The sequence below is a fragment of the Ovis aries genome, chromosome 4, assembly GCF_016772045.2.
Source record: "Ovis aries strain OAR_USU_Benz2616 breed Rambouillet chromosome 4, ARS-UI_Ramb_v3.0, whole genome shotgun sequence".
In the NCBI taxonomy this organism is placed as follows: domain Eukaryota; kingdom Metazoa; phylum Chordata; class Mammalia; order Artiodactyla; family Bovidae; genus Ovis; species Ovis aries.
Window position 1 is genome coordinate 62,633,417 of NC_056057.1, and position 19,958 is coordinate 62,653,374.

The 19,958-nt window shown below is 44.5% G+C and overlaps 1 protein-coding gene across 4 annotated transcripts in view; it reads right to left on the reverse strand.

Moving 5' to 3' along the window:
* Positions 1 to 19,958, reverse strand: part of EEPD1 (endonuclease/exonuclease/phosphatase family domain containing 1) — a 164,733-nt gene that overhangs the window by 124,871 nt on the left and 19,904 nt on the right. The gene's annotated exons all lie outside the window — the stretch shown is intronic.

The window sequence follows — 19,958 nt, forward strand, 5'->3', positions numbered from 1 at the left end:
CCATCCTTCTCCCCAGGAACCATAAATTCATTCTCTGAGAGTCTCTTCCTGTTTTGTAAGTTCATTTGTATCATTTCTTAGATTCCACATATAAGGGATGTCATGCGATATTTCTTCTTCACTGATTGATTTTTGTCTGAGTATGTCACAGGAATGGAGAATGGAAGATGGACACAGAAGCTATACCAAGAGTCACTTGAGCTAAAAATAGTGGTCAGCATGGACTGCGGGTTTCCTGTGTGCACCTCTCACCTACATGTCATCCAAACTAAAGGGGTGCCTGCTGCCTTCATTCTATGGATGGGGAAACTGAGGCACAGAAAGGTTATGGAATTTCCCCAAACTGTCAGACACAGATAGCCTGGGGTACAGGACATGAACCAAGTCTAATCGCAGACCTCTACTCCTATCCAGGATTAAATAACCTCAGGAAGGAAACGTGGGTAGGTCATTTTGTAGAAGCCTTCTTTCTCGGTCATTTTGGGGACTGCACATTTTTTTAAAATCCCTAAAGCACCTATGTTGACTGGAGCTCTTAACTCAGGGCAAGTACTCAGTAAAGACTGACTGGCTGGATTTCAAGATTCAAGATTCTCACATTTTCACATTAACCTCCAAAAGTTAATACAACCAAATAACTCCAAAAAGATTTAGGGAAATTAACGTCTGCTGATAACATAAAGAAGTTCAGTTTATCTGCACATTTAATAATAACATCAGTCTTAATATTTCAAGATTAAATAAAACTGTTCATGGATTTTATTTTTGCTAGGATTTGATATTTAAAACAACAACAACATAGTTTTCAACCAGATAAACGTTCTCCAGGCTTCACAATTTAGACTACCACTCATCTTGAAATATCTATAAACTGGGTTAAGGAATCGGCAGGTGTAGGTTGGAGAAGCACACTGTGCCAGGCACTGGGCTAGGTACCCACCCCCGCCCCCCACGACCCTACAGTGTGCTGTTCACTGAAACCTCACGTGCTGCGGCAGGGTGAGGGGAATGGTCAGAAACCCACTACCTGCTGCAGAGGCCACAGTGCAGGGCAGGAACGCCTCAACGGCACTGGTCACTACATCAGACTATTCAAGATGCCCGACATCTGTCAAATCAAACCCACTACACGATGCTCAATTTGTCATGCTTTAAACAGACACTTTTATAATGTGGAAGTCAATACTGGATAATGAGTTGCTGTCAAGCATTTCTAAATATGAAATTACTTAAATCCTTGGTAACCTTTGGCATTTTCATAGTAAAACATCAGAAGTAACTAATGGGCCTCTTAAGCATTCATCTACTCGTTTTCCAAACACATTTAAAAATAAATGTCTATAAATAGTCATCCATCTACACATTTCAGAGCTCAGTTTTTTAAATGTAAACCACTTATTTCAGCAGATGACTAGGAACCAGGACACGAAGAAAGGGATGCAGAATTAACTTTCAACTATTGACTGGAAAACTCATCTGAGCAAAGGCAAGGTCCTGACGGAAATTTTTATTTTTTTTTTAATTGAAGCTGATTATTGATCTGCAAGGAGGTCAAGCCAGTAAATCCTAAAGAAAATCAATCCTTAATATTCACGGGAAGGACTGATGTTGAAGCTTCAATACTTTGGCTACCTGATGCAAAGAGCCAACTCACTGGAAAAGACCCTGATGCTGCAAAGATTGAAGGCAGGAGGAGAAGGGGATGACAGAGGATGAGATGGTGGGATGGCATCACCGACTGGATAGACATGAATCTGACAAGCTCTGGGAGATGGTGAAGGATAGGGAAGCCTGGCATGCTGCAGGTCATGGGGTCTCAAAGAATTGGATACAACTGAGTGACCGAACAACAAACTGATACACGGCCCATGGGATCACAGGACCCTCCATTCTCGCAGGACCTGGATGACAGTCACCCAGCCTATCTCAGTTGCAGTCAAAAAGCCGCTGGTTGTGGCATCCTACCTCTCAACAGAGTGGTGGGAATCGAAAGCCATCACCACACCATGCAGACTGACACCAGCACAGTGCCGGCAGGTGCCAGAGGCATGAGAAGACTGATAAAATGACATCATTATAACTAACAGATAGCGGGGAGAATAGGAAGTGCCTCATCTTACTCATTTCTAGCCTCATTCTCAAATACAATCATTTTTCCTATGTGCGCGTATACTTAGTTGCTAACTCATGCCTGACTTTTTGTGACCCCATGGACTATAGCCTACCAGACTCCTCAGTCCACGGGATTTCCCAAGCAAGAATACTGGAGTGGTTTGCAATTTCCTTCTCAAGGGGATCTTTCTGACCCAGGGATTGAACCCATGTCTCCTGTGTCTCCTGCATTGGCAGGCGGATTCTTTACCAGAGTCACCTGGGAAGCCCAATTTTTTTTTTTTTTTTGCTATATTGACTATCAAAAAAAATACATGTTCTAAAAATCCTGTAGCAAAAATAACAGGGCTGACAAAAATAAAAAGAGACAGACCGTTCAAGACTGATGCAAATTTGTACCCAGAAAATTAACAAAGCAAGTAACAAGTTAAAAATTAGCAGCACAGTTAGAAACAAGTAAAATTATGAATAAGTAGAGAATTGGGAGCAGCAGATAGATATTTGTACAAAAAGGTGGAAATGACCCAAGCGTCTACAGACAGATTAATGGATAAACAAAATGTGGTATATACATAGAGAGGAATATTACTCAGTCATAAAAAGAAACTAAATTTGGACAGATGCTACAATACAAACGAACCTTAAGGACATGATGTTAAGTCAAACAAGCCAGTCACAAAAGGACAGGTACTGTATAATTCCACTTTTATGAGGTATGTAAGACTAGTCAGATTCACAGAGACAGAAAGGATCACAATCGTTGCCAGGAGGTGGGGAGAAAAGGGAATGAGGACTTAGTGTTTGACGAGCTTGTAGTTTCAATCTGGGCCGATAAAAAGCTTCTAGAGAGGCACGGCGGGGACAGCTGCACAACAACATGAATGTTCTTAATGCCAATATACTTAAAAATGATCAAAGTGGGAAATTTTATGTTATGTATATTTTACCACAATTTTAAAAAATTTTTTAAAAAGGAAAATCTACTTAAAATTCTTAAAGGTAGAGGTGGCTTGACTATAGAGGAGGCACAGAGGAACTGAGGCTGCTGAGTTGTAATGACAAGGGCAAAATGCAGACAGCTCAGACGGAGCCATGCAAAATCAGAACACGCAGCCAAAAGGAACCAAGAACAAGGGGAATGGGTTCTGTGTTCTTCATTACCTTGCCGAGCTCTTCTGGATTTGTGCACTGCTGCAAAATATTAATACTCTGGGAACAACTGACTTCCACATTATACTGACATCATTCCCATATTTATAATCATAATAGCATGTGAGCTAACTGTGTTATAGAAATACACACTGCAGCTAAAATGTTCAGTATTTAACCCTGCCAATAATAGTTCCTAAGACTACTGAAAGAATGGTTAGTGTACTAAATTTTGATCAGTCCAAATTTGGCATTTACTCCAGCCATGACAATGACCTTGCTTTTACTTCCACCCACACAAGTACGTACCCATTCATCCTTATCTGTACATTTATCTGGAGTTATTTTTTTTAATTGAACATCTTCAACTTTATATTTTTATTTTATCTTTAGTTACTTTTAATTGCTCACCTTGAATCATTTTACTTCCCTGAGATCAATGCAGACATCTTAATTTAGTCATAAAGGGGAAAACAGATAATTATTGAGTCCTTCCAGTAGGCTGCTGCTATTTCAAAATTCAATAGGAGGATGTGGTAACGCATCTTTGTTGTCTTTTTTTTTCCCCCCCAGCATGGTATGTGGAACTTTCCCGACCAGGAATGAAACCCATACCCCCTGCGTTGGAAGCATGGAGTCTTAACCTCTGGGCCACCAGGGATGTCCTTGTTATCTCTAAATAAGGCTATAGAACCCTCTCTGGAAGCCAGTGGATTCCGGTTGAAGGTCTAGAGTCAGTGCCAGAGGCGAGAAGGCGCTGCTTCTCCTCCTAGGAATCACAATTGGAATTTCAGATGTTCCCACCTGGGATACACTTTCTGGGGGTCAGAGAGCCAATACGCCACAGAGCGCTGTCCCCAGTGGCTGTTATCAACCTTCACTGTGAACCCAAAGGAAACAAGAGACTAGACTTGAGGAAGAGGAGGGCAAAAGACAGAAAGAAGGGAAGTGGTGGAGAAGGGGAGGGCCCTGAGAGGTGCTGGAGTGAGGTCCAGGTGCTAAAAAGTCTCAGCCACTTGGCCTCTGGGTCCCTGGGGTATGCAGAGCTAGGATTCCATGCTGCTGGTTTTCTACATCCACCAGGAAGGGACCAACCTACCAAGCAACATAAATACATCCCTCAAAGGGAAAAGTGAAGGTAAATGTGCTTCAAGTATCTATAACAGTCAGTTATACTTGTTCCAGCTGGTAAAGGAATATTCTAATTTATGTTATACACGTCTGTGCCAAGTTAAAGGTTGTCTGTGGAGCTTAAAAGAAACTTGATATAGAACACATGATCCCTGCAAAGCTTAATGACACACCAAACAAACACCGCCATCAATACAAAGGGCACAAAGTGAAACATCAAGGCTGCTTATGAACTATGAGCAGTCACAAAGGCACGATTTTATTTCCCTGACAGAAGCCATCCCTGACTTGCGATGCTGGTATCCTACCTGTGACCTACATCAGCTGGAGAGAGCAGCACCTCTCTAGGGCAGCAGCATGATGGACCACAGCCCATGGGAGTTAGGGCAAGGGCTCTGAGGATCCACACTCTTGCCATTGTTACATCATGTCTGGCACAGGGCTGCTTGGTAACGGTGTGATCAATGAAATAATTCTTCAGTCAAACAGCAAAAGCTGGCCATTCTTCCTCTAGCCTATTCCTGAGAGAAATTCTCGCTCACATGCCCCAAGAGACACAGCAGCAGTACTGCTGCAATAACCCCAAGCTGGAAACAGCCTGAATGTCCATCAGTGGCAGAACGGATAAGTCATTTGTGGTGTGCCCTCCACCCACACAGTGGGTGCACAGTGGGGGAATGGACAGACCACAGGTATGCATTTCTGCACAAATGATAGGGGCACAAGACTGAGTAAACAGAGAGGGGCAGAGAAATACACGGCCTGTTACTCCGTTTACATGGAGCTCAGCAATGTGTCTGTTTAGGGATACAAACATATGTGTTAAAACTCTCCAGAAAATCCAAGAAATGATGAACAATGGTGAAATTTCTAGCAAGTAGTGATTTCTGTGTGGGTAGGGCACAAAGGGAACTTCAAAATAACAGCGTTCTCTTTCTTAAGTTGAATGGTAGGCATATGAGTTTTCCTGGAATCACTTATTCTCTATATCTTATACATATGTTGTGAAAGTTTTTTAGTAACTCATTTTATAAAACTACTATTTTTAAAAGCTGCCTGATTATGAGAGAGAACTTCATATAGACTCATTCATGCCTCAAACCGAAGGGATTGAAAATTTTCAATGGAAGGAAGAACCAAAGGGCTATGGTTCCAGGGCTTTTTCCTGTCCTCACGTAGTCCCAGGTTTGATATTTCCAGGGTAGACTTGACTCTTGACTCTGCCACTGTCACTCAGCTAAGATGAATTCTGGGTTAAACATGGTCTGGGGGCTGCTGAGTGAACTTAATCCCTCCCCTTTCTTAGAAGTGACCAAAACACAGCAGTGGTTTGGGACAAGCATCAGCAAACTGTAAACCCAGGTGCCATATCCAGCCTGAAAAACATTTCTGTACTGCCAATAAACTCAGAATAGTTTTGACTTTAATTGTTAAAAAATATTAAAATGATTAATACTTTATAACATCAGAAAGTTAAATGGAATTCAAATGTTACTCTCCCTAAATCTTTACTGGACCATCACCACATTCATTTACCTGTGGTTGCTCTCATGCTACAGCAGAAAATGGGAGTGACTGGCTCAAGTATTTACTACCTGACCCTTTGCAGAAAAAGCTTGCCACCCTTGTCCTAAAGAAAAATTTAAAGACTAAATCAGGTCAGGTACACAACCTAAGACACAAAATTTGCTTCTGTGCTTGTATCTGACCTCATTTCATATGGAATAAATGGTGGCTTATGAGAATATGTAAGAAATTATAGCATAAATTTAAAACACAAGGAAAAATCTGGCTGGAATGGGGACAGGAGCCCAGAGGGAAAGACCATCCAGGACATGAGATCTATACAACTATCAACACTGGAATACCAATCTGTGTTATGAGCAGCCAAAGCGGAAAGGTATGCCATTGCAGAAGAAGTCACATAGTTTGAGGAAAACAAACAAAAACATAAGTTATTCTGAGCAAAGCTGTTCTTTCATCAGGCTGAAGTCATAGCAGTGATTGGTGATGTCCTGCCAACATCCCCACAGCGACAGCTTCCTGGGACCTGAGCCGACTGTACAACTGGACAGCGCAATAGGGAAGTGGCGATTCTGCGGCGCTCGGTCAGGTGGGCCTGCTAAGTAGATGTGACTGGATTTTATCAAAAAGAGACCAGGCTTACTGGGTCTGTTACCTTCTTTCTCTCCCAGGAACACAGCTAGACTGTGTGTTTGCCAAGTACAAAACCTGCGCCAAGCAAGCCAGGTTTTGGCGCCTGTGGAGAACAAGACGGAATGTGCATACCATCTGCACATCCTAAGATGCTCAGAACAGCCCACGGTCAGCTGGCATGTGAGCTGGCTCTGGAGCGGGGCTTAGAAACAGGGACTACTACCCTTCTGGGCCTCGTCTCTGAGGACTGCCTGACTCCATCCAAATAGGAGCCCTGACTCACCCCCACAGGAGCTTTAGGGTTGCTATGGTAACCTAAACTGTCCACTGAAGAAGGAAGAGGCAAGAGGTGAGAGATCAACATGATATAAAGAGTAGAGACTAACTGGATGTGGACACCCAAAAGAGCACCTAGAGGCATGAAGCAAACCTTTAAAAGGGTAAGAAGGTACAAGACGCTGGATTTAACTTCAAGGGCCTGTTTTAGTGCCTGCCCCTGCATGTTGGTCCTGCAACCAACTGCAGAAGGACAGGAGCCTCTCTGTGTCTGTTGTACAACGGCACAGATGGAGCCCCAGGCTGGGGGTTTAAGAGTTCTAATCCTGCCCTGAAAGCTTGGTGGGAACTTAGGGTAAAATCTGCTGAGACCAGCTTGGTTTTACAATCATCTTTAGATATCCATGGAGGGGGCAGAGGTGGGGGCCGGCAACTGGTTCCAGGAGGCCCTTAGATACCAAAATTCAAGGATGCTCAAGTTCCTTATATAAATTAGCATAGAATACTGTGCATATTACCTAAGCACATTTTCCTTTATAAAGTCGTCTCTAGATTATAATAATTTATAACCCCTAATAGAATGCAAATGCTATGTAAATAGCTGCTGGCACACAATATATTCAAATTTCATATTTTTGTAATTTTCCGCCCAAAGATTTTTGATCCAAAGTCGGTTCAATCCATGGATGTGGAACCCATGGATATAAGGAGACAAATGTAATTACAAAAGACTAATCAGTTCATTTATATAACATATTCTAAATGATATTACAGCTATTTTATTTCTATATCATTTTGGAAGGTGATGCACACAGTTCAAAAAATTAAAATGCTATGGAGAGACACACTGAGAAATCTGGCTCCCACCCCGTCCCCCAGGCATCCCTCCACCATAGATGACATTTTATTGGATTTCTGGTGTTCACCCAACTTCTCTTGGGGCTTCCCTGACAGCTCAGTTGGTAAGGAATCTGCCTGCAATGCAGGAGATCCCAATTCGATTCCTGGGTCAGGAAGATCCACTGGAGAAAGAATAGGCTACCCACACCAGTATCCTTAGGCTTCCCTTGTGGCTCAGCTGGTAAAGAATCCGCCTGCAATGCAGGTGACCTGGGTTCGATCCCTGGGTTGGAAAGATCCCCTGGAGAAGGGAAAGGCTACCCACTCCAGTATTCTGGCCTAGAGAATTCCATGGGGTCGCAAAGAATAGGAAATAACTGAGACTTTCACTTTCAACTTCTCTTAATGCATTTACAAGTAAATATGAATACTCAGCCTTATTTTTTTCTCCCTTTCTTACACACAAATATATATGCTATTCTCTACCTTACTCCTTCCCCTGAAGGGAGATCTTTCCACCTGGGCCCTCTCTCTCCTGTTACAGTTGCAGAGTGTCCCCTTGCGTAGCTGGCCCCCCATGTGCTACAGTAGACACACAGGCTGTTTCCAGGCCCTGCTGCCACAGACAACATACAACCTTATCCGGACTTTACTCTCTGGGCACAGGTTTGTTTGTAAGATAAATTCTAGAAGCATATCAGAGATTTTAATTTCCATTCCCTCCAGGCTACTATTTTTATAGATTATGTTTCTTGTTTATTTTTGTCAATCAGTTCAGTTCAGTCGCTCAGTCGTGTCCAACTCTTTGTGACCCCATGAACCACAGCTCGCACGCCAGGCCTCCCTGTCCATTACCAACTCCTGGAGTTCACCCAAACTTAGGTCCACTGAGTCAGTGATGCCATCCAACCATCTCATTCTCTGTTGTTCCCTTCTCCTCCTGCCCTCAATCTTTCCCAGCACCAGGGTCTTTTTAAATGAGTCAGCTCTTCACATCAGGTGGCCAAAGTAGTGGAGTTTCAGCTTCAACATCAGTCCTTCCAACGAACACCCAGGACTGACCTCCTTTAGGATGGACTGGTTGGATCTCCTTGCAGTCCAAGGGACTCTCAAGAGTCTTCTCCAACATCACAGTTCAAAAGCATCAATTCTTCAGTGCTCAGCTTTCTTTAGAGTCCAACTCTCACATCCATACATGACTACTGGAAAAACCATAGACTTGACTAGACGGACCTTCGTTGACTAAGTGATGTCTCTGCTTTTTAATATGTTATCTAGGTTGGTCATAACTTTCCTTCCAAGGAGTAAGCGTCTTTTGATTTCATGGCTGCAGTCACCATCTGCAGTGATTTTGGAGCCCCCAAAAATAAAGTCTGACACTGTTTCTACTGTTTCCCATCTATTTCCCATGTAGTGATGGGACCAGATGCCATGATCTTCGTTTTCTGAATGTTGACCTTTAAGCCAACCTTTTCACTCTCTTTCACTTTCATCAAGAGGCTTTTTAGTTCCTCTTCACTTTCTGCCATAAGGGTGGTGTCATCTGCATATCTGAGGTTATTGCTATTTCTCCCGGCAATCTTGATTCCAGCTTGTGCTTCTTCCAGCCCAGCGTTTCTCATGATGTACTCTGCATAGAAGTTAAATAAGCAGGGTGACAATATACAGCCTTGACGTACTCCTTTTCCTATTTGGAACCAGACTGTTGTTTCATGTCCAGTTCTAACGGTTGCTTCCTGATCTGCATATAGGTTTCTCAAGAGGCAGGTCAGGTGGTCTGTATTCCCATCTCTTTCAGAGTTTTCCACAGTTTATTGTGATCCACACAGTCAAAGGCTTTGACATAGTCAATAAAGCAGAAATAGATGTCTTTCTGGAACTCTCTTGCTTTTTTGATGATCCAATGGATGTTGGCAATTTGATCTCTGGTGCCTCTGCCTTTTCTAAATCCAGCTTGAACATCTGGAAGTTCATGCTTCACGTATTGCTGAAGCCTGGCTTGGAGAATTTTGAGCATTACTTTACTGGTGTGTGAGATGAGTGCAATTGTGCGGTAGTTTGAGCATTCTTTGGCATTGCCTTTCTTTGGGATTGGAATGAAAACTGACCTTTTCCAGTCCTGTGGCCACTGCTGAGTTTTCCAAATTTGCTGGCAAATTGAGTGCAGCATTTTCACAGCATCATCTTTCTGGATTTGAAATAGCTCAACTGGAATTCTATCACCTCCACTAGCTTTGTTTGTAGTGATGCTTCCTAAGGCCTACTTGACTTCACATTCCAGGATGTCTGGCTCTAGGTGAGTGATCACACCATCATGATTATCTGGGTCGTGAAGATCTTTTTTGTACAGTTCTTCTGTATATTCTTGCCACCTCTTCTCAATATCTTCTGCTTCTGTTAGGTCCATACCATTTCTGTCCTTCATTGAGCCCATCTTTGCATGAAATGTTCCCTTGCTATCTCTAATTTTCTTGAAGAGATCTCTAGTCTTTCCCATTCTATTGTTTTTCTCTATTTCTTTGCATTGATCGAGAGGAAGGCTTTCTTATCTCTTCTTGCTAGTTTTTGGAACTCTGCATTCAGATGCTTATATCTTTCCTTTTCTCCTTTGCTTTTCACAATGGCTTTAGTCAATGATGAGAAACACAAGAGATGGAAACTGGGGTAGCAAAAGTCTTGGAATCCTTTTTTTTTTTTTTCCGCTGGCAATGATAATAATATTGTGTGGCAAGACTGTCTTGTGCCTTCTCCTCCCTCTCCTCATTAACACTGACAAATGAGGAGCTGAAGAAAGAAAAAACTGGGATCATATCATAGGGGATATAGCAATAAATACTCCTAACAAATCTATGCAAAGGGAAGGCTTGACCCTCACTGCCCTGCTGATCTGTGATACTGAGGTCAGGCGGGCACCAAAAGAAACTTCAGGTGTTTCCTAACTCTGCTGTCACATTAATTTATCTCCTACACCAATGTATTTCCACATATATCCACATTTCCCTCTGAAATGAGGAAGGGTGGCTGTGGGCTAGGAGCATGAAGGATGCACGAGGTCCTTCAAGCCAGACTCAAAGTACTTCTTATCCTGGCTACCCTCAAATAGCAAATTCGACTCAAAACTTCTTTTTATTCCTTCCATGTCAGGTTCTGTGAGATGTTAGAAGGGCAAAGATATGATCGCTCATCTTTTTTTCTTTTTTTGGCTGTGCCATGTGGCATGTGGGATCTTAGTTCCCCAACGAGGGATCGAACCCATGGCTTCTGCAGTGGAAGTGCAGCATCTTAACCACTGGACTGCCAGGGAAGCTCCATGATCGCTTATCTTGAGAAACAAACAAAAAGTTAACCCTAGGATGGGCAGTTCAATTTCACACAAGTAGAGAGCTTCAGTGAGGAGAGGCTACCTGACCTACTTGTGTGCACTGACTGAAGAGTTTCCAGGTGAGGAAGGAAATTGGGACAGTAGAATGTGGCTGTGGAATGTAGGGGGGTGAAGCAGGGTCACAAAATGAAGAAGGCATGTGGACAGGTAACTGCTGACCACCTGGTGGCTCCTACTCAGTGGTCCTCAGCTGCCTGCACCAGCATCACCGGAGAGCTTGTCAAATCCCCATTTCCCGGGGAACCACCCAAGGAGGTCAGATCTCACAGGTATTAAGTGGGCTCTGGAATCCACACCAAAAAATTGCTCTGAGTAAATTCTGAAGATTATCCAACCTGACTTTAGGAAACTCCATTGCTGAAGGCAATGGAGGTGTGCAACGACAGGAATGACAGGCAGGCCTTAACGATCCAGGTCACTCTGGAGCTGGAAAGTTATGAGGAGATGGAAGGCAGGGAGACCAGTAAGGGGGATGGTGCTCTATGAGGCCAGTACACAGTAATGGGGCTGAGCATATGGGGCTTATAGAGCAAAAGAGAGTCAGAGGAGAACTGACTTTTATGACTGATGCCCACTGTCCCAACAGGTGCAGAGCTGGGAAGGAGCCTGATCTGCCCAGGGTGGGGCCAGCTTCCCAGAGGAAGGGATTTTAAGTTGGGATCTGAGGTTGAGCTGGCATTAGTGAGATACCCAGGCAGATGCATGCAGGCTCCTGAAATTCAGAGCCAGTGTTCTACAGCTATATGCCCAAACTTCCTGGGGCTGCCACAAAGCCACACTGTGTGCACCCTGAGCATATCTATTAAACTTTCTCCTGCCTACTGCCCTGGTCTGGGAAAAGCTACAGCTATGGATACAGACAGAGAACCCCTAATATCCCAACAGCTGTGCCAGAGAAGGGCACTACAGCCCTCATTTTTGGAATGGAATAGAAGGGGAGACCCTGCAACCTTTCTGGACACTTTTCCCCCAACCTAGCACATTTTCAGAAAAGGGAGTGAGCAAGTCGCTGGGACAGGAAGGAGAAAAGGAAGAGAAGAGCTGCTGCCCTATAACCTCTCTTGTCAGCCCCAAATAGAAAAAGCTACAATGAAATGTGACACCTGGTGGTGACCAAACAAAGGGGGAGCATCTAGGCACAGCTGGCGCATGACCCAGAATCACTTCCTCCAAGCGTTGCAGAATTGTCCTAAGCCTCCTGTGCCCTGCTAACTACCTGCTTCCTGCATCTATAAATGTATTTTTTGGTGGGAAAGAGTCTCCGTGGAGTCCCCCCGTGGCACTATAGTGCTAGTATTCAGGCGGCTGGGCCTAGAGTCTCAAGAGGAGCCACTGCTCGCCAGGCTGGGGAGAAGCTTCTTGTGCTCCCCACACTGGGGAGACCCCCTGTGCTCAGAATCTGTGGGGAGCTCTGAGGAGCACAGATATGCCTCCAGAAGCCAGCAGGGGGGCATCTTGGTGGCAGCAGGCATGGGAAATAAGTGGAGGGCTCAGCATCACTGCCTGGGGAAGTGAAGTGGGTGACACCCCCAGTCCCAGCCTACGGCATTTCTGTGAGTCTACGGTTAGATTCCGGAGTTTACCCACTATTTCCTTGGAGGAAAGCTTCTGCTGATTTTTAAACCTTGCAAAATATGGCATACAGATAATTTTCTATGTAATCATAATTCTGTTCTTAATTTTAAAATAAAGCATCACTATCTCAACCATCCTAGCAGCACTCTGAATAATTTTGAGCATGTGGCCTATTCATATATTACTTAAATATTACTTTTATATCTATAAACCATATAGAAGTACTAATGTAACAGTATGCACATCATAAAATACAGCTAAAATGCAAATATTAAATAGATGAGATAATACAAGTTCAGGGAATAGCCAGCCCCTACTGGCCCAGCAGCGGTGGGGGAAGGAAAAGCTGATTACCAGGGTGGGAGGTAAACCATGGACTCTCTCAGATTAAAACCCTGGAACATTGCTTCAGTTAGATATATTTTAAAGATACACGAGTGGGAAAAATAAATAGGATCTCCACAGGAAAAAGTTGATTTGCAGGTGAACAGATGGTTAATGGGTAAGCTCTTTTATTTCATGCAAAGAAGGCATTTCTAATTTAGGGCTTTAAGATCCCAGGAGATCAGATGGAAAAAGGATCTTCCCCTTAGAAAAGTACCATCAGGCAAAATGCCAAGCCTATAATCTCTTTTCCAGTTTAAGTTAAACCTCTGGAAGACAGGAGAAAGGAGTTTTCTCTTGAGCAAAGACACAAAGAGAGAAAGGGTTCTAGACCTAAGCCTTCCTGAGAGGAACAGAACACCTGGGATCATGTTACTTCCCTGGGGCGATTGAGCAGGAAGGCAAGTCAGCACTCCAGAGAGACGGTTGATGTTCAAGGGCTGCTGACCAAGTGCCAGGCACTGTGCAGGAAGCTATTAATCTGAGAGACCAGCAAGGAGCAGGGCACGCCCTACTTCTTGGGGCTCACGGTGGATACACGACTAATTACAGTAATTTCAAATCCTCCGGAACTATAATTTTGATAATTACTCATGTATCCACCATGAGCCAAAAGTTGGGGCCCAAGATTAAGAGGGCCTCACGGGGGCTCTGGGCTGTCACTGACAGGAAGAGAAAGGGAGGAAAGATGATTCCAGGCAGAGCCCAGGTGGGGATTGGAAGAATTCCTTACTGGCAGGAGTCTCAAGGACCGAGAGACGGCTAAAGAGCTTGAGATGAGACAGCAGACAAAAGAGCGGTGACTGTGTGTATGGTGGCGGCCCTGGGGAGCCACCATGGTAGCAATTTCAGAAAGGTTAGATCTTTCTTTTAGAAGTCATCCTCTGACTGGAGGGCCTGCAGGAGGCCTGGACCAGAGCAAGGCCTCGTCCAGAGAGAGAGAGAGAACCACCACAGCCACAAATGACGATGCAGATGACGGTCACGGAGACGAGGATGCTAGGAACCAGCAGCTGCTGTCAGTGCTTTACATTTATTCACTCAATTACCTGTCCCAGCTATCTCTGGGGAGGGCCACCATCACCCTCCTTTTCCAGGACAAAATGAGGTACGGGGAGCTCATGTGACACTCTCAGTCAGGCATTTCCTGAAAAGACCAGTGAAACAAGGAGACATGGGAACAGCTGAGAAGTCTAATCGGATGTCATCCTAAAGCCTAGGGCAAAAACTCTGTGAAGGCTTTAGTGAGGTGAAATTTATATACCATAAGATCCACTCAGTGTACAATCTGATGATTTTCAGAAAATCTATAGCTGTGCCCTCATCACCACAGTACAGATTTAGAACACTTCGATCCTCCCCAAGTTTCCTTCAGCCCATTTGCAGTCACTCCCCGTTCCACCCCCAGCCCAGACCACCAACCCACTTTCCATCTCTAAAAATGTGTGCAGTGACATTTTAAGTCAAAATACATTGAATCATTTGGGGATTTATTATTTTTCCTTCCACAAAAGACATTCAAAGCTCCTAAGAGCTACTTGAGGAGAAGCAGGCAGCTTTATTTTTAGGCTGTACAATTTTACACCATATGCTATGTCCCTCCCGCCTCTTTGTTCCTCACTGAAAATGATTTATTCTGCTTTCTGGCATTAGCAGTTTATTTAGGACTATATTTATAATAGAGTCAAGCACATAGCAAGCTAGCATGATCTAGAGTTAAACACAGCCATTTATTAACTTGAGATGTTTCTCTACACACACACACAAAAATGTTTTATTTCAACTAGGCTTTCATTTTTATTTTAAGGGTGGTGTTGTTGTTTAGTCACCAAGTTGTATCCAGCTCTTTGCAACCCCATGGACTGTAGACTGCCAGGCTCCTCTGTCCATAGGATTTCCCAGGCAAGAATACTGGAGTGGGTTACCATTTCCTCCTCCCAACCCAGGGACTGAACCCACATCTCCTGTACTGCAGGTGGATTCTTTACCACTGAGCCACTTGAGAAGCCGTTACTAAGGCAATATTATAATGTCTCCCACAGAAATACAAATATTAATACTTGAGTATCTCAATCTCTGCTAATGTTTTTCGTATATGTTCACAACTGTAACAGCGGTACCCCCCAGCATCTGAACGGAAATATTAATATTTTTTTCTATTCTGCAATAGCTACTGCATAAGAAAAGTTGCTGCACTTACTGGGCTCCCATGAGACCCGATTTTTCGAACGTGAAACAAAGCCCAGGGGATAAGGGGCCCTGCCTCTTCTCTCCTTCTTCCAAATTTCTGCTCTGTTCTGGGCTGTGTGAGGGAGGGAGGCTTCTCCAGGCCATTCTCGAAATAATTTGCCATCAAGCAAGTGCACTGACCTACGCCGAGAAGGCTTGGCTTGATCCTCTTTGGGAAACTTCCGTCCGTGGGGTCTTTGCTCAGCTTCCCTGCCCGTCTCACAGCCCCAACCTCACCCCGTGCTGGGCTCACCCTCATCACCAGGGAGGTGGGTCCATTTGTGGTTCCTAAGTTCCCCCTTTACTCAGAAGCCCAACAAGGGGCATGCATACAGAGCAGTCCCTGGGCCTCACCTCCTCAGCTTTGCCTTCTACTCCTCAGTCTACGTCGTCTTCTTCTGTTTCAACTTCGTCCACACTACCTGCTCCACAGCTAAAACTCTACATGCTCTACAGCTAAAACTGCACATGCCCCAGCCTCCATCCCCCCAGCCCTACAGCTGAAAGAAGTCAGCCACACTTCTTCAACCTTGCTGGGACAGGATAGTCTGCCTCCCAGCCCTCTGACTTCCCCTTTTCCCTGTTTAGCCTGGGCCCCAGGGTCCAGCATGTCTATGAAGTCAAGGAAAAGCCACCAGGCTGGGCCCTAGTCCCCAGAGTAGTCACATTTGCTGTTGGTGTCTCCTTTATGGATGCCTCTAGAGCAATGAGTCTTAACCAGGGATAAGTTGTCTCCCAGGGGATATTCATCTGGAGACAGTTTTCGCTGTCATACGTGGGGCTGGCGGTGCTCCTGGTATCTAGTGAGTAGAGGCCAGGGATGTCAATAAACACTCTGTAGGCCAGCCTTCACAACCAAGAATCACCTGGCTCAAAAATGTCATTAGAACATGAATTTATGATAACCTCAAAATGAAAAAAAAAATTATAAATTCAGAACTTCCAAGGTTGAGAGACCCTCCTATAAAACACATCCTTCTTTAAAAGTGAGGGTGAATTTCAGTCCTTCCTGATTCGTCAGTTGTTAAGTTTTTAAAAATCTTATAAATGAATTTGTGTTTTGAAGACCGCTCTCAAGAGGGACATATAATAAATGTCCTTTGATCCAGATGTCCACACGTGTGCGAGGTTTGGGTCCAGGCATGGGTCAAGTGTGTCACCATTCAGAGAACAACCAGAAGGCAGAGAAGCCCAGCACACAAAGAGCCTGAAAATACAGACCATGAGGAACCAGGAGCAAACGCCATCCTCTGTTTGTCCAGGGGCCTCCTGGCAGAGAAGAGGGCCTGGGTAACATGGGAAGGGAGGCAGTGACTGATCCTGGATCACAACATGTCCAGGGCAGTGGATTTCAACATGTCCAGGACTTTGTGTAGTGGAAACCCCTTCTGGGCCCCTAACCGTGAGCAGACCCCTTTCAACTGACTTTATAGGTTGTACTTCCATATGAGACTACTGGTAAAGAATCAGCTCAGCTGGTAAAGAATCTGCCTGCAATGCAGGAAACCCTGGTTCAATTCCTGGTCAGGAAGTTTCCCTGGAGAAAGGATAGGCTACCTACTCCAGTATTCTTAGACTTCTTGGTGGCTCAGATGGTAAAGAATCCACCTGCAATGCGGGAGACCTGGGCTCAGTCCCTGGGTTGGGAAGATCCCCTGGAGAAGGGCATGAATACCCACTCCAGTATTCTTGCCTGGAGAATCCCCACAGAGAGAGGAGCCTGGAGGGCTCAAGTCCATGGGGATTCTCTCAAAGAGTCGGACACGACTGAGCGACTAAGCACAGCACAGCATAGTTGATTTACAACGTCACATTGGTTTCAGATATACAACATAGAGACTCGACATTTTTATAGACTACAGAGTGACCTCTTCATAGTTCCTGAACTCTTGGTGCCACTGGCTCCCAACTCAGAGATTAGACACACTGACCTGCTGAGTCCAGGCCCTAGCTGCAAAGCAGGCTGGGAAAGCAAGCCTTCGTATTTCCAGCTTTCCCCATGGGTGGGGGACTCTGCTGCCCACCAAGTCTATAAGGAAGTAAATTTTCCAAGCACAGAAGGTGTGAGGTGGGAGGGATCTAAAAGAATGACAGCAAGATATAAGCGCTCTGAGTCCTCAAGAAAGCAAAATACATTGACAAAAGGGGGTAAAGGGCCCAAGTATTATTTATATTTTTTGTATGTTTCATATCAAAACTATAGGTCCCTGCTTGGACACCAAAAAAGAAACTTCACAGTTAGGCCTAGAACATGCAAAAGACCAAGGTTATGGGGGCAGCCACCAGGCTATTTGGAAACCTGGGAAAAAAGAAAATTTCTAATTTCTACCTGGGTTGTTTTTAGGTGAAATAAGATGCCACTACCACTCAGCTTGCCTGATACTAACCATAGAGGAGAGCTTGCAAATAATTAGAAGGCAGTGTGTAGCCAACTGTATACAGGTCTTCCCAACCATATTTACTCAGTGAGAAAGTGCAAGAAGCAAAGATACAATTAACACTAAAGATAAAGATCTATTTAAAAGATGGGTATATTTATAACTCTTGCATACCCAGACACACTGTGGGTGGAGGCATGTACAGACATTTGTCTGTGGTCAGACAAGCAGGAATCTATGGGCACGTGAGAAGCAAAAAAGATTTGCAAAAATGAGACTCAATAAATGATATTTGAACTATAAAAGATAATTCCGAGTTCTTTGATCTCAAATTTGACATAAAGTCTGGCTCACTGTGAGGGTTGCTCTGCACAAGGAAAATTAAACTTAAACATTTTATAATTTATGGCCACTACTTTTGGGGACTTTTGTTTTTTTGTATAAACCAGCACCTGTGTTTTGGTTCTTACACCAGGCATGCTCATAATTGTATATCTACTCATATAAGGACAACTTATATCTACTCATATAAGGACAACCTGTGATTTAAAGCCAGAGAATTGATTTATGCTTGAAAAATATAAATCATGGAGAAAGGCAAAATGAACTAAAATTATTCAGGGTGAGAATATAAAGTGGAAGGAGATTGAACTGAGGTCTCCAAGCATACAGAGAGAGCCTCAGAGAGGTTCTGACAGGCTGTTTTTTAACTTCTACTAGTAAAGACTTAGAAAAATTGGCATAAATTACAAATAAGGTATGTAGATGAAGGAAGAATATTGTGATAATAAGAACAGTTAAAAACTGGAATGACTAACAAAAAAACTCTAGAATTTTATTCTCCGGAAATTTTAAAAACAGGAAATCAAAGTATCTAAGAGCTAACCTCACAAAGAATGCACAGGACCTTCATGGAGAAATGTTAAGCTTTATTAACAGTTCCAACAGAAACTGTAACTAAATGAAGAAAATATAGATATTCTAGGAAAGGCTGACTTATCATTGCAATGATATCAGATTTTCTGAAATTTCATCTGTAAAGCCAATGCAATTCCAGTCAAAATTCCAAAAGGATATTTGGGAAACTCAAACTGATTGGAAAACTTAAATGTTTAGGGTTTTGTTTTCTTTTCCCAGCATGTACTCATTAATTGTTTCTAGGCTTTGCTCCTCCCAGTCCCTCTGTGTAGAATGCCCTTCTGCCTTTATTTCCTCAGCTATTAATAACTTCAGTCACTCTTCAAGACTCAGTTCAAGCTTCTTCTCCTCTAGAAAGCCCCCTGAGGACCTCCAGTTGGGCTAAAAGATGCATCCTCCACAGCTGGAGTTTACACCCTGAGCTCAGTCAGCTATTGTCTGCTTGTAATTATCTCACTGCTGAACTGTGAGCTCATCAAAGGGCGGGGCTAGGTCATTCATCTCTGTCTGCATGCCTGGTACAGCCCGGCAGAGGACATGTTTAATGAACCGGAGAGCTTTCCTGTGAGATAACCCCCAGACGACAACTCCCACTTACTGAGCACCTACCTTGTGCAGCCCAGGTGCTATATATACACCTCTTACCCTCTTCACTGACCAGCTAGTTTGCAGTGTTACAGGCCCTATCAAATGAGGCGGTCAAAGTTCAGTTGCTTAAGCAGCCTGCCCCAGGCCACAAGGCTAATAATGGGCGTAAGTCCGGGTAGAGTTGGCTCCAAAGCCCTTTCCAGACTCTGCCTGCTTCCCCCTTTCTTCTTACTGTTGGTGAGAGCCTGTTGCGTGCGGGTGTGCAGGATGAAGCAATAGACACAACCCTGGCCCTGTGCCCATCCAGTGCGGCAAGAGGGTCGAAGCCTCCAGCTGGTGGAGGAGCCGACAGGGGCCCGCACAAAAAGTGGACTCTCTCCACTGCCGCTCTGATCAGAGCCTGACACGGGGAGTAGCCCCGTGCACGTGCCCGTCCCTCCCACAGGACCCATCCACACACCATATCCATGCGACCTCACCCCCAAACAGGAATCAGGCACCCGGCACAACCCCTCCCAAGGAGCCCGGGCTGCTTCTCAGAGCCAGGGCCTGACCCAGGGAAAGCGGTCCCAGTGAGACCGTGGTCCCCATGGCCCCACCCATCTGCCCCATGCCTGCTTCCTCACTGGCACCACCCTGGGAGCCCATATCCCCTGCCAGACACAGTGGCCAGGCTCTCATCTCACAGCCGCCTGCAGTCGGGGTCAGACACCCACTGCCCCAGGAATCCAGAGCCGAGGCAGCCACTCCTGTTCTCTAAGGTTAGGGAATTTTTTAAGCCAAAAAACACTGAAGGAGAGTTACCTGACCAGATGGCACAGTATTAGCAACAATGTGGC